The 14,972-nt window shown below is 39.4% G+C and overlaps 1 long non-coding RNA gene across 2 annotated transcripts in view; it reads right to left on the bottom strand.

The window, feature by feature from the left end:
• The window catches only part of LOC139044793 (uncharacterized), a 40,861-nt gene that overhangs the window by 15,326 nt on the left and 10,563 nt on the right, over positions 1-14,972 (bottom strand). Inside the window, exons 2-4 of one of the 2 annotated variants that reach the window (XR_011501972.1) lie at positions 3,115-3,223; positions 1,834-1,976; positions 986-1,231 (exon numbers count right to left, since the gene is read on the bottom strand). This is a non-coding gene — a long non-coding RNA (uncharacterized lncRNA). Of the gene's footprint in view, positions 1-985; positions 1,232-1,833; positions 1,977-3,114; positions 3,224-14,972 lie in introns of those variants that run through there. The other variant, XR_011501973.1, reaches the window with a different exon arrangement.

Here is a 14,972-nt window from a genome sequence, read left to right as displayed (position 1 = left end):
ACAGTTTGTTTGGAAGTTCTGTGCATGCTGGGTGAGACCATAAGTCTTTTAAATAGCATCTGCCTTACTGTAGTGGTTGAGTGAGAAGAGAAGGAAAGGAAAAGGAAAGTTCTCTCTGAAAAAGAAAGATAAAATAAAGAAGAGAAGAAGTAGAAAGAGAAAGTCCAGCTAAGGAGATGTGTGGCGAGAAAAGAGAACAGGAGAAAGGGAATGTTTAAGGAGAGAAAGGAAGGAAAACAAAAGAAGAAAATACAGAGAAGAAGGAAAAGGAGAAAAGAAAAAAGAGAAGAAAAAGGATAAATAAAAGAAGCAGAGATTAGAAGACGGAGCAGTTATTTGTCTGTAGACATTTGCTGCTGAAACTTCCGCAGAAGATTGAACCTATAGTCCTCCTTCCCCATTGGGGATGGGGCCACTCCTTGTGACTTTGACACAGAGAGGGAGAGGAGGGGTTAGGAGAGGATTTGAGGTCCGTCTCATCAATCCTCTGGGTGTCTGTGACTTGATAGGCTTCCCAGAGTGTCTTCTGTCCTGCGCATTTGGGTCTGGGCACTTACCTAACAGGTATGTTTCCAAACTACACAGCACGACTAAAAGATTGGGGCTCAGTTGCCAGGTACCTTCCTCAGCTGAGAAAGGAAATCCTCCCAATAGCTAAGGAGAAGTGTGAGCTGAGATTAGAACCCTCTGATTTGCCCTCAACACATAAGGCGTCCTATTCTTAAAAAGAATAGAGAAGGAGGGCTGGCCCCGTGGCTGAGTGGTTGGGTTCGCGCTCTCCGCCGCAGGCGGCCCAGTGTTTCATTGGTTTGAATCCTGGGCGCGGACATGGCACTGCTCGTCGGACCATGCTGGGGCAGCGTCCCACATGCCACAACTAGAAGGACCCACAACGAAGAATATACAACTATGTACTGGGGGGCTTTGGGGAGAAAAAGGAAAATAATAAAATCTTTATAAAAAAGAAAAAGAATAGAGAAGGAAATTGCAAATGAACAGTAAGCAGCTTATTTTTACTGTGGCTTAAGGTGATATTCATAATCCTTTTACAAGGATTTAACAATAAACAATTAAAAACATAGTTACTCACATCTATATTTTCTATACTGAAGTAGCATGCTATAGGCATTACAACGTCCATAAAAAGTTTTTCCAAACTTAGGAAAACATTCAAATTAGATCCAAAATCATCATCGGCAAGTTGTCTTCATTCCTGTATGAAGAACTTGGTCTTGATAAGTCGTAGCCAAAAAACAAACAGAATATTTTCAAACTTTGGCATAAGAACATAACAGTTGTCTTGTCCTTATGATCAAGAACTTCGGCACCAGCAAAAAAATAGCATTTTCTCCCAGTCTGATTTACTGATAAACATTGACAAAATGTTTCTCACACTAATTAGTTCTTATCAGGGAAAAAAATAAAAAGTGGCATCAAATTATAGTCATCATTAGGGCTTTTTTAAGTTAATAAATGTTAAGCAAAAAATTTGTTGGAAAAATTAAACAACACATATATTTAAATAGAAAAAAATAGCAGCTGGAATATATAGCAGCAATTGAAATTGGTTTCTGCCAGTGTTCAAACTTTAGCACGATAGTGAAGACTAACCCACCGAAGCATAGCTATCCAGATTCCATGGATAACTCAGAATGAACTTTGTTTGTGTCTCCTAAACTGTATGATGTTTATCCAGCCTTACAAATCTTCCCCAAATCATTTCCCTTGAAATCATTTCACTGAAATGTTCTGATTTCCTTTCTGTCCTTTGAGGCAACTGCCTTCTGCATACCATCTACCTTTAACATTAGCACGCTTTCCTGCTATACTTACAGGCCCAGAAAAGTCAGACGACATGTCCCTTTGCTTTCCAACTGATAATGTGAGCTCTTTCCACCTTCAGTCTTTCCCATCAATTTTGAGAATGGGTCACACAAATGGACACCTCACATTCCTCTTGTGGTCGTCATCCAAGCCTAGATATAAAACACAAGTTCTGGTAAGTTTTTGATAAAATCAGATTGCTCACAGACTCATGGTTACATTAGATGATATGGATTCTCATTCTTTATTTTACAAATGAGGAAACTGAGAACTAAAGAGGTTCAGTAACTTAAACTTCTTTGAATCACAATTTCCCCATGATTTTAGATTCGGTCCTCAAATTTTTCATGGAGTTGAAACCAGCAAACAGCCATTGATGATTAAGTATCTAGGTACTAAAGCTTTTTTTCCTTTTTGTAATTACTGATTATAGCTTTTAGCTGTTTAACTCACCCATTGTTAACTCTGCTGCTTAGGCAATATGCTGACTCCCGATAGGCTCCTACAGATAACATCTCCCTGGAGCCCGGGTCACCATGGTAATGGGTGTGTGAGCTGTTTTTCAAGAATTAGAACTCCTTGTCCACTTCAGGCCTGTTGAGACCACCAACTCATCAACTGGAGATGTTCGATAGGTGACCTTTTGACGTCAAGAGGCTAAAAACTCCACCCTCAGATCATACTAACACTGCCATTTTGTGAACATGGGTCCTACAAAGAGGCATGAAGTCTGACTACGCTTGTGCAGATCATCAATTACCTCACCTCTCCTCACCTCCAATCACTTATCTCCACATTTCAGACCACCTTGCCCCCATCCCATAAATATCCCTGAGTCCCTATTCTCGGGGAAGCGAATTTGAGGCTCATGCCCTTGCTTCCTCACGTGGCTGCCTTGTGAGTAAACTCTCCCTCTGCTGCAATCTCATCATCTCGGTGTTTGGCTTTCTGGGCAGCGGGCAAAAATGAACCTGGCTTGGTAACAGTTACTAAAAATTCAGATAGATTGTTAACCAAAAATACACGCCTGTATATTCTTTTGATTATTAATAAGATTTCACATCTGAGGTTTGTATTAAAATTTAAAGCTTAAGATTATATTTAATATTGTAAATTGAATATTTTTTTATTAATATGAGGAGGCAGAAGATATATGCTCAAAATCATCTGTTACCAGAAGCATCACCTCTGAGAACAAATCCCACTGTATTAATTGCATTATTTCAAAATGGCCAGTGATAGATGTAGAGATAGAAGATGAGAGAGATGGAGGAGCAGAACTTAACTTACGGATTCTTACGTGTAGGGAACTGGAACTGGCTGCTCCAAGATATGTCTCTTTGGCATGAGGATTATTTGGGGCTGGTTACTTTTAACAACTGCAGACATGAGAGAAACTCTGAAAAGCAGAAGTTAACCCTTTCTTAAGAGACATTTACATTTGTAAAGGAAATCTCCATCTGTAAAGGGGTCTCCCTTTCTGTACCTGGAAGAAGGGGGGATGACCTTTCTCTAGAAACTCTTAATCAATGCAGAAGACAAGGACTTAAATGTGCATAATAACCTTACCCTTGTTTACTGTGTTTTTCTGGTAATCTCCCATAACTGACTTCCCCCACCCCCAACATCCTCCTTTGTCTTTAGCTGAGGATGTTATTTAAGATGAGAACTTCCTCCATTTTGGAGAGTTGCTCAGTTTGCCTGAGCCTCTGCCATGTATACATGTTATAAAGCTTTGTTTAATTTTCTCCTGTTATTCTGCCTCATGTGAATTTAATTCACTTTCCAGGCAGAAGGGCCCAGAGCAGGTAGAGGAAATGTCTTCCTCCTCTACATTATGTCATTAGTAAGATGTCAGATTTACATTCCTTCTTGAAAATTACTACTAAGGAAAAATTTGTAATCATCTACTCAGTGTCGTTCCAGGTACATATAAATTGGTGGTTATGAATGAGAGAGAATGTGTGCTGAGCAGTCTAGTTAAAATCTGAGTCAGAAAGAGGGGGTGAGCCCTATTAGAACACAAAGAATTCTTACTTTTGCTGATACTTGGGGCGGAGACATGATGAAAACAAATTTCTACAGGGAAGGGATACTACCATTTCCCATCCCTGTCCGTGTGGAGATTTTGGAGAAGCAGATCTAGTTTTATAGGAAGAAGACAAATTGAGACATAAGAGAGGAAGGCTCTGTGAAGCCATCTCATTTTGCTCCCCCCTATAAATTTCCCTTCCCTTTTTTGATGACAGAATCCTGAATGTATTCATTGAGGCACTGTCTCTTAGTAAGATTTTATTTATCACCCTTACTTGCAACTACAGGTAGACAGATGACAAAATAGATAGGTAGATAGACAGATAGGTAGATAGATAATGTAATTAATCATGGCTACTGAGACCTAAAAAGAGTTGTTCAGTGAGACATCAAGGAAAGCTCTTTAAAACTGGCAAAGACATCTGGTGCTTGCTGTTTTTGTCTCATTCTCTTCTGTGCTGTCTCTTTGGATGCATTAGTTATCTTTGCTGTATAACAAATTATCACAATGTCTTAAAACAATGCATGTGTATTATTCCACAGTTTTTGTGGATCAAGAGTCCAGGCACAGCTTAGCTTCAATCCAGGTATTGGCTGGGGCCACAGTCTCACTAGCAGCTTACAAGGGGATGATTTTTTTCCAGCTTCCCTCAGATGGCAGAAATCGTTTCTTTGTGACTGCGTGCCTGAGGGTTTCAGTTTCTTGCTGGAAACTGCCCACAGTTCCTTTCTATGTGGGTTTCTCCAATGTGCCTGCTTAATCCATAGCAGCTTGCTTCTTCGAGGCAGGTGAGGGGGAAGACTCTAGTCTGTCTGCTGGCCAGATGGAGCATTATATAAGGTAATGTAATCTTGGGAGTGACATCCCATCACCTTTGATACTATTGGTTAGAAGCGAGTCACAAGTCCTAAACACACTCAAGGGAGGGGATTGCACAAGGATGTGAACACCATAATACAGGGCCTGTGAGGGGTTACCTGAATCTCTGCTGCTACAATGTGCATGATGGTTACAACTCCCACAACTATCTTGTGATCTTCAAGGTGGGAATTAAGTGATACAAACAGCAAACTTGGCTTCCTGAGGACTTCGTTGATTTGCTGAACCAACCTTGGAATGCTTACCTCTCATCTTCTTATTACATGAGAAAATAAACCTCTAATTTACATAAACCTCTATATTACTATCTTTGTCATTTCCTATTGAACATAAATCTTTACTGATTGAGGAACTAACTTTTATTTTTGGTGAGGAAGATTGACCCTGAGCTAACATCAGGGCCAATCTTCCTCTATTTTGTATGTGAGATGCTGCCAATGCATGGCTTGATGAGCAGTGTGTAGGTCCACACTCAGGATCTGAACCCACAAACCCCTGGTTGCCAAAGCAGAGCATGTGAACTTAATCACTATGCCACTGGGCCAGCCCCCTTTTTCAAAACGATGTGTTAAGCATGTAATTACATACATCATTTTATTTCTTTTCTTCAAAAATCATGCAAAGCATGTGTTCTTCCCCTTATTGCAGATGACCATATTTATTACAACAGCCTCCATTACCAACTATAAGCTGATGAGTCCTCAAATGATATCTCTGCTATCTCTAATGTGGATTTCTGGCTTTCTTAACTTTGATATGCCAAGGCACTTCATGTTCAAAGATACTATCTTTCTAGTTTCCCAAGTCAAAAACTTTAGGATGTCTCCTCAACGTGATTGGGCATGGTTCCTCCAAGGTTTCAGTGAATAGTACTCTGTAATGTAATTCAAAACAGAGGAGACACATGGTGTTTCAGCAAAATAAATCGCAGAAATTATGCTTGCAGGGGAATGAAAATCTCATCTCTAATTCCCATATGCACCATTGGCAAGAAATTGTCTTTTGGAGTGGAAGAGCTCTGCTATTTCTAGATACGTGGGCAAGACTAAAGAAAAGTAGAAAGAAAAAAAGAAGAAATCTGTGGCTCCAAGAGCAAGCAAGCAAGCACAGTCCAGGGTTTGAGAATTTACTTTCTGCAACCAGCCGGCATAAATGGGAGGGGAAGAGCATAGTTGCAATTCAGCATACCCGTGGAGCAGTGCTATTGAATGTGGCAGCTGCTAGTAACAAGTGGCTATTGAGCACTTGAAATGTGGTTAGTGTGACTAAGGAACTGAATTTTTAATTTTACTTAGTGTTAACTAATTTAGATTTAAATATTCATGAATTGTTAAGGGCTAAGACATCTCACAACATAGTAGCTCTGTAGACTGAGAAGTTTCCTTTGACAAGACAGGGGGTTGAAGGCTTGCTAACTGTCAGAGAAATAAAGGATAATGGAAGCCTCAGATGGAAAGAAAAAATGAAAAAGCCAAGGCATTTAATAAAAGTTAGAAGGGAGTAGCCTTGAGGAAAGAAAAATTTCCCCGTTGGACCCTTCCACGCAATGTTTGTGTTAGCAAGTTAGAAGAGGTTTGAAGAGGAAATTAATAAGTTTGGGGCTATTATGTATATATATATATTTATTTATTTATTTTTGGTGAGAAGATCATTGCTGAGCCAACATCCGTTGCCAATTTTCCTCTTCTTTTGCTTGAGGAAGATTGTCCCTGAGCTAACATCTGTACCAATCTTCCTCTATTTTGTATGTGGGACACCCCCACAGCATGGCTTGATGAGTGGTGCATAGGTCCATGTCCAGGATCCAACCCATGAACCCTGGGCTGCTGAAGCAAAGCGCATGAACTTAACCACCATACCACCAGGCCAGCCCTGATGTGTATATTATTTTACTAACATATAATTGAATATTTAAAATACCAACAAAAACAAAAAAGTAAGTGGTCCTTTCACGGAAAATGTTTTCAATAGCATTTTTAAAAATTACAAAGTTAACCACATATTTATGATAGAAGATTTGGAAAATACGGAACATTCTAAAGAAAGAAAAAAATCACTAGTAATCCCATCACTAAGAGTTAACTTCTGTTAAACTTTAGGTGTATAATATAATCTTCGAATTTTTTTCTTTTTGTATCTATATCTTTGTGTGTGCGTGTGCATGTGTGTATACATATATATGCATAAATATATATAAATATATGGATGTATATACATATATACATAAATATATATAAATATATAGATGTATATATATTTATGTGACATTTCACACACATATATTTTTGTACTTAATATACTTGATCTGATACTGATTTGTAAACTGCTTTGCTCCCTTAATAAGAGATCATGAATATATTTAAATGATTCCTCGTTTATCTGCAATGTGATTTCAGGTGCGAAGCAACGTGCTGTAACGCTTGATCACCTAGACTTTGGAGGTGAACTACCTGGGTTCAAATCCCAATGCATGATTTACCTGTTGTGTGACCTTGGGAAGTCTCTTTAACCTTTCTCCATCTCGGTTCTTTCACTTCAAAAGGTTAGCGTGATGTGTAAATAAGTTACTATAGTAAAGCTTGTATTAACAACATAGTGAGGGCTATATTGATTAGTTATAATTATCAAAATTAATGCCTGAATACTATCCCATCTTATAAATGTATCATAATTTAAATAAACAATCCCAAAATATTTCACATCCATAAAAATCTGTTCTAATATTTATAAAACATAACACAATATACCAGCATCTCTCAGAGTAGAGCCATTGTTTTGACTTGTTTAAGTAATGGTTTATATCACAAAAGATCAGAAAAAAATGTAAATGAGGTTAGTTTGGTCCCTTTTGAAAGCAGATATTTCTTTTAAATAAAGTATAAATGCATGATAATTATTTTAATGCGTATATACATAGAATTCACTTATTATGCTGGGATTTTTACATTACCAGAGTTTCAAGAGAAAATATGAGGCAAAAAATGATGGTGGATTTGTTCTTATATGTATAAGAGTGGATATTCCACTGCATCATTTTTTTAATTAATTTTTCCAGTTTTATTGAGATATGATTGACATATAACATTGTATTAGTTTTATGTGCACAACATAATGATTTGATATATGTATATATTGCAAAATGATTACCACAATAAGTTTAAACATCCAACACTGAATTTTATATACTCAGGATTGATGACTTATAATATTGTTGTAGAATTAACCTGGTATTAAAAATATCGCAATTGTGTTCAGTAGGAAAACTATCAACCACATACACAACAGCAACTCAAATGGAAAAAATGCCCACGATGAAATTGGTTTCTAGAGCATGTGTTTCAAAGAGCATATTGTTTCTGCTGTAATTAAGCAACCCTTGGTAAATAATTGAAAAGCATGTCTCCATTGGCAATGTGCTGACACTGATTTGCTTTTGCCACAAATGGAAACATTGATTAAGGAAAACAATCTGACAAGTACTGTGAGCAAACACATTGCTTGACAGGAACCAGGGAGACTCCCATTGGGTTGAGAGTAGGGGTGGGATGGAGAAAATCATATCCAATTTCTAGCTTTCGAGGTCAGGCTGTGAAGGAGAAAATGTTTAGCTGGGTGGATGGGTCCTAAGTGGTGACAAAGTGTGGGGCTCCTTTGTATAAATATATTGCAGAATGGGAGGCAGTGCCCTCTCAGGAAGTGAGTGTATTAAAAACTCTCTCTGTTTCCTTCACTCTTCTATAAGCCTCTGCCAAATTCATAATTATGTACTCTCTATGAATTACATAAAATAATCGAGTGTTTCTAGCAATGCCTCAAAGCCTAAGACATATTTAAGAAAATGCCCAGGTTTCTGTGGTTTGTGTTCTAAGAAAACAAAGGCTTCAGAGTCAGAGACATGAGCTCCTAGGGCTGCAGTGTGGGCTGTGGCTGGCTTCCTGGAGGTGATGGTGGTCATAACAGTCTCCTTACTCCAAAGAGCTGGAGAACACAAAATTTTCTGAGCCCGATCAGTATGATAATTCTAAGCTTTTCCTGCTTTTCCCTTTCAAAAGTGATTCAGAGTAACCAAATGGTACCAGCTAACAGTAGAAAGTGCTTTTTTAAAGTATTCCAACTAATAGTTGTGAAAGGAATGAGATAATTAGAAAATCACTAATTTGAGTCTTCTAATGATATAGGAAATAAATGATACAGAAACTTGCCAAGCTAGGGCTCAGAAGAGAACATCATCATGAGAAAGAAGGTGTAACCTGGGTGGACCATATGTGGCTCTGCCCTGGGTTTTGGAGGCCCTCATGATTTTCCTAGTTTCTTTGGAATTCTCTTCACTGCATACGTTTGTCCCTCCCACCCTCCTCCCTTTCTTCCTGCCTTCTGTCCTTCCTTCTCTCTTCTAAAAATTGCTTATTGAAACGATGTCAGAATTGACATTGAGGATGTGACAATCTAACATCCATTCTTTTTTTCTTCTTAAGGGGCAGTACTGAATAGAGAAAAGCACAAGGCCAGACACAACTAGATTTGAATACCAAATCTATCACTTCTAAGCTGTGGGATTTCAGGCATGTGACTTAAGCCTTCAGTTTTCCACTTCTTAGAGTTATAGTGAGGATAACTAAAAGAGAATTTGTAAAGTGCCTAACATAACCAGTAGCGTGTAATAAGCACTTGAGAAGGCTAAATCCACGACCTGTCCCACCCCTCTGCCCCACACACTGGTTAGTGAGACCAAAGAGTGCTCTCACACTCATCCCTCCTCCAGCCTGTGCCCTCCTGCTCTGCTTCGCCCTGGGATCTGACTCTTCTGCTGTACCTCTACCTTACCTGCTCCTTTTTAATCACCCAAAGCCCCTTAAATCACCTGTCCATTCACTCTAGGCCTAGCCATCACCCGACTGAAGAAAGTACAGGAGCGGAAGAAAAGGAAGAATGGAATAGGGTCCAGCTATTCCAATTCAGCCTAATTAGCCAGACAAGTGTAGACTAACAGGATGCAGCATGCCCATTTATACCATGTGCACTAACTCTGAGTTTCATTTTTATTTTCACGAAAGGTTGAAGCTATAGATGTGATTATGATACATAATAGACATCTATATACATAATATAGTTCTGAAAATATATTTTCTTTCATGACTCAATAACTCTATTGATTAAAAATAATATTTGGTTGATTATTGACAAGGAAGAAACATTCTCACCCCTCCTGGGCCCAACCCTTTCATTCTTCCATCAGCCTGACATTGAGAGATCTCTGTAACTCTTCAAATCTTGAACATCGGTGAGCCCTCAGACCTGGAACAGCTGATTGTTTTCTATTCCTCATGCTCTCTTTGCTCCTGGTCTCATCTGCCTGATCTTTAGTTTTTAATGCCTCTGAGGGTCTTAGTTTCTCCCTTTCCAATTCTTGCCCATGAGTTAGATAGTATCTGACAAGCAGAAGTAGGTTCTGATGAGCTTTGGGTGGGTGTTGTCAGTGTCTAACCACCATGGAAGAAGCAGAGTTTTACATCAAAGTCTGCCTCTCCTCCACTCTCCCAAGACAGGACTGCATGCAATGACCTACTTGGTTGGGGCCTTTTTTTCCCTTTAGGCAGCAAAGTTTAGTTTCTTTGGCTCTTTCTAGATACAAAGATGAGGCAGCAGGTCGATTGCTGGACTGAGTGACTCGGACACTAACCAACAGTGTAGTGTTGGATAATCCACTTCTGTTTCTAGGCCTTTCAGTTTACTGATCTGAAACTGAGGTCTCTGATCCAGATAGTGTCTTCCAATTCTCACATTCTGTAATATTACTATGGCTTTTCACTGCTTCTGGGAAATCTTTTGAAAAATTGCTGCAAACAATTTAAAGAGTCAAGCTGATAAAGGAAAAGAACTGGACATTGTAATGCAAACAATGGTGGGATTCTCTAGGTGGGTGGTCAGGGATGGTTTTGCTGAAGAGGTGATGTTAAGTTGAAAATGGCAAAAAGAAGGCTGACCTACTAAACTCTGGGGAAGAGCATTAGAGACAGAGAAAATAGCCTCTGAAAAGGCTCTGAGGCAAGAAGGAAGTTAACAGATTGGAGAATAAGAAGGACAACTCTGGCTGAAGGATGGTAACAGTGGAAAGAGCAGTAAGAGATGAGGGTCCAGTGCTCCATGGTGGGCCAGGGCAGACGTGATTGCGATTGTCTTCTCCAAGAGCTAGAGGAGTTATGAGTTGAGGCAGGGTTCAGATTGTGTCTTTAAATCTGGAGGAAAGTTCACCAGCAATAGCTCCAAAAATAGTGCCTACTATTCTAATACCGTGATACACTTAGGCTGATTTTTCAAAAGACTCACATCCAAAATTCACCCTAGTGCCTTCTCTCTAAGGAGAATTCATTTAAAGAATATCAGAGTTATATTCTAGCCAGTCTTTTCTTTTTAACCTGGATGCTTTTTACTGCATAAAACTTCCTAATAGAAATAAATTACAAAAAAACTTCAAGATTAGTTACAAAGTTCAAAATATAATGTAATTCTACCATGCCACTGATTGTGAACGTCCATTAGGTAACAATACAGATTTTGCTCATAGAAGGGAATATAATGATATTATTAATGTCTTTTTTAATTTACAGAATGGTATACATTTTTTGCTACAGGGGATTTCAAATTGAACTTCCATTTTGTAATTGATGATGTAGTAGGATAAGTCACGTCATAATTAAGGAAATTAATGAATGTACATTTTGAGAGTAGAATGGCAATGACATTGTTTCATAATTTGGACTGAGGGACAGTATTAGATATTAATAATTGTGACTTGATAAGAAAGCAGCATTATTTTTTTCTTAAAGATTGGCATTTGAGCTAACATCTGTTGACAAACTTCTTTTTATTTTTTCTTCTTCTTCTTCTTCTCCCCGGAGCCCCCCAGTACATAGCTGTATACTCTAGTTGTGGGTCCTTCTGTTTGTGCTATGTGGGACACTGCCTCAGCATGGCCTGATGATTGATGCCATGTCCAACAGCTGGGATCTGAAGTGGCGAACCCCTGGGCTGCCCAAGTGGAGCGTGCAAACTTAACCACTTAGCCATGGGGCAGGCCCCAGAAAACATTATTTCTTAAGTGTGGTCTAATAAAATGAGTAAGTGCTTGGCAGATAGGTCTGTGTTCCAACCCCTGCTCTCACATTGCAGTTATCTGAACTATTATAAATCCTTTGACATCACTTAGCCTCAGTAACTTTATCAGTAAAATGGGAATGATAATATCTATCACTCAGGATTATTTTTCCTTAATAAATTAGACAGTGCTTGGCAAGCCTCTACTATAGTAAATTCATAATCATTAGTCTTTCTGCAATTCATCCTGTGTGGGCCCGTCATCCTCCCCTCTTCTTACTCTCACTCCCAATCCCTGCCATGAGTCAGGCTTACGTAAGGCATACCAGGGACCAATATGGTTCAATAATGTGGCCACTTTCATTTGAGTTTGCTGAGTTACTTATTGTAGTGATTTATGACGGACATTATTCAGACTAGTTTTGCAAAAATAATGGATTAGATGCCCATCTAGTCCTTTCCCGATAGAGGCAATACCCATCACAGTAATACATTAAGGTTTTCGTCTTATACCTGACAAAATAAGAATTCTTTGAAAACTTTAGCACAACTTAACACATAGCCCCAAAGTAATAGGAGAGAATGTACCATGTACCAATATATATACTATGTACCAATTAAGATGTGCTAATGTGGCATATATATAAATTAGCTACGGAGGTCATTGGTGCCATTATGCTTAAAGAATTAATAAAAGAAAAGAAACCAGTAATGAAAATAACTAGGGATAGGGATGAGTTAGTGCTCACAGAGATAAAGCTTTGACTGTTTAAGGCTCCCAAAACCAAGAGCAGGACTGAACCTTTATAGTCATGAAAACGGGAGTCTTATCATCTGGGTGCCAGACTGAAAGAAATGACATGATGAATTTGTCTTCCTCGTTCTTTTGCAGAGTTTCAAAGCATCTATCTTATCTCAAGGAAAATATATCCAGCTTGCTTTTAGTCAGTTTACTGATTAAAGGAAGGAAAGCCAAAGATACAGATGCTCAAAACATGTATCCCCAAATTTGGCTACTCATTTTGCAGCACAGATGGTGCTCTGCCCTGCTAGCCCACCAATGCTGTTATTCATCCGCTACTTCCTTACTGGAAGAAAAGTCAACTTCATAGGCTGTGCTCTCCTCTTTAAGTATTATGAAGTAAAATGCACTTTAAAAGAGAAAACAGGAGCAAATTATAATAGATACTTACATTGCTAATCACTTATTAATTACTATATCACATACTGCCTTATAGAGTTATTAAAGAGATTGGAATGGAAAACAATCTTATGTAAGGACTAAAATATAGGAATGAGTAAGGTTATTAAAAGGATAAAAAAGACTCAAACAGGAGAAGTAATGAATCGCAATCAGTAATTACTGGACTTGCCTGAATTGTTAGTAATCAGGCAAAATAGCAACAAGCTAGTCAAGGTTTATGGCTTCCAGTTTGTGCTATTTCCAGGCTACCACTTGGGATCCTAGAAGAAGACAAATTTCTCCTAAGAGAGAATTTTTTTCCCGAGTTCTTACTTTTCATGTCCGCTATTGTGGGGCATTTGTTTTCCTCTGATGACCCATCACAGGAGGTGTTTCTGTATCTTTCTCTTACACCGATGGGTAAATCCTATTTGCTTTTAGCTCCCACTATCCTCATCCCTTGATAAATATGACTGTGGTACTCTGTTAAGGAGTTTACTTATTTGATAGAGAAACTGGCTTTTCCCCGAAGGAGTGTTGGCTCAGGTTAGCAGGAAAGTAATATGAGTCATTTTGTAAGAAATGGCACGAATCATTGAGATGGTGGAACAAAATACATGATTCGCATCATGGCTGCAAGTAAATTTATCCAAGCTAACTTAGAGTTTGATAACAACTGTGCTTGCTGATCAACAAAAATCGAGTGTGCTGCTATAGAATGCTTTAAAAGGACCTGAACATCAGCCATACATGAAATTTCTATTAAAAATCACCAGTTAAATGAGACACTCTATTTCTTACAACCTACATAATTCCATCATAATATATGATGAGGATTTTAGGCTGGTTACTTTTAAAACTACAGATGAGAAGCAGGCTCCGAGGACTGGAATTTTGCTTGCCCTTCTGAAAGACAATTGCGTTTGTGAAGGAAGGGGGGGTGACCTTGTAGGGACCCGAAATTGGCCACCCCAGGATATGTCTCTTTGGCATCAGGATTGTTTTGGGCTGATTGCTTTCGATAAACTGGGACAGGGAAGGAGGCTCTGGGGAATGGAACTTGCCCTTGTTGGGACACATTTACATTTGTAAGGTAAATCTCTATCTGTAAAAGGTGCCTCCCTCTCTGTACCAGGAAGAAGAGGAGAGATGACCTTGTCCCTAGAAGCTCTTAATGGGGAAGGCAAGAACTTAAGTTGGTTGCTGTCTGGCAATCTCATGTAACTGGTTTAGGATGGTGGCATCTAACCTTTCTAACCTTTACTTAATCCGATTTGATTCTTGTCTAAAAGTCATGGGATCACCCAATGACCAGACCCCACCTGCACTGATACCATTTTAACTTTTTTTTCATGTTCTTTCCTTTGTCTTGTAAAGAGATGAATCATATACCTATGCCTTAAATTTAGCCCTAACCCTCAACTTGGGGCAGCAGCAGGAGCTCTGACTGCCCGTGGGTCTTGTCCCCACACACCAGCTCTGCCTGCCCATAGGTCCTGTCCCCATGCCAGCGGGGGCAGCAGCAGGAGCTCTGACTGCCCATGGGTCCTGTCCCCATGCCAGCGGGGGCAGCAGAGGCAGCAGCAGAAGCTCTGACTGCCCATGGGTCCTGTCCCCATGCCAGTGGGGGCAGCAGCAGGAGCTCTGACTGCCTGTGGGTCTTGTCCCCATGCACCAGCTCTGCCTGCCCGTGGGTCCTGTCCCCATGCCAGCGGGGGCAGCAGAGGCAGCAGCAGAAGCTCTGACTGCCCATGGGTCCTGTCCCCATGCTACACTATTCTCTAAATAAAAGAGCACTACTGCCAGATCTTAAGAGTCTAAGAAATCTTTCTTTCGACTCCTCGGCTCACCGACCCCGCATCAATATATGCTCTTTTTTTTATTGTAGCAAAAAAACACATACCATAAAACTCAGTTTCTCAACAGTTTCTGTAATGTGTGTTCCTGCTGCTCTTA

Source organism: Equus asinus, chromosome 3 (genome assembly GCF_041296235.1).
Source record: "Equus asinus isolate D_3611 breed Donkey chromosome 3, EquAss-T2T_v2, whole genome shotgun sequence".
In the NCBI taxonomy this organism is placed as follows: domain Eukaryota; kingdom Metazoa; phylum Chordata; class Mammalia; order Perissodactyla; family Equidae; genus Equus; species Equus asinus.
Note: the sequence above shows the minus strand (reverse complement) of the source record. Positions and strands in the feature narration are given on the sequence as shown.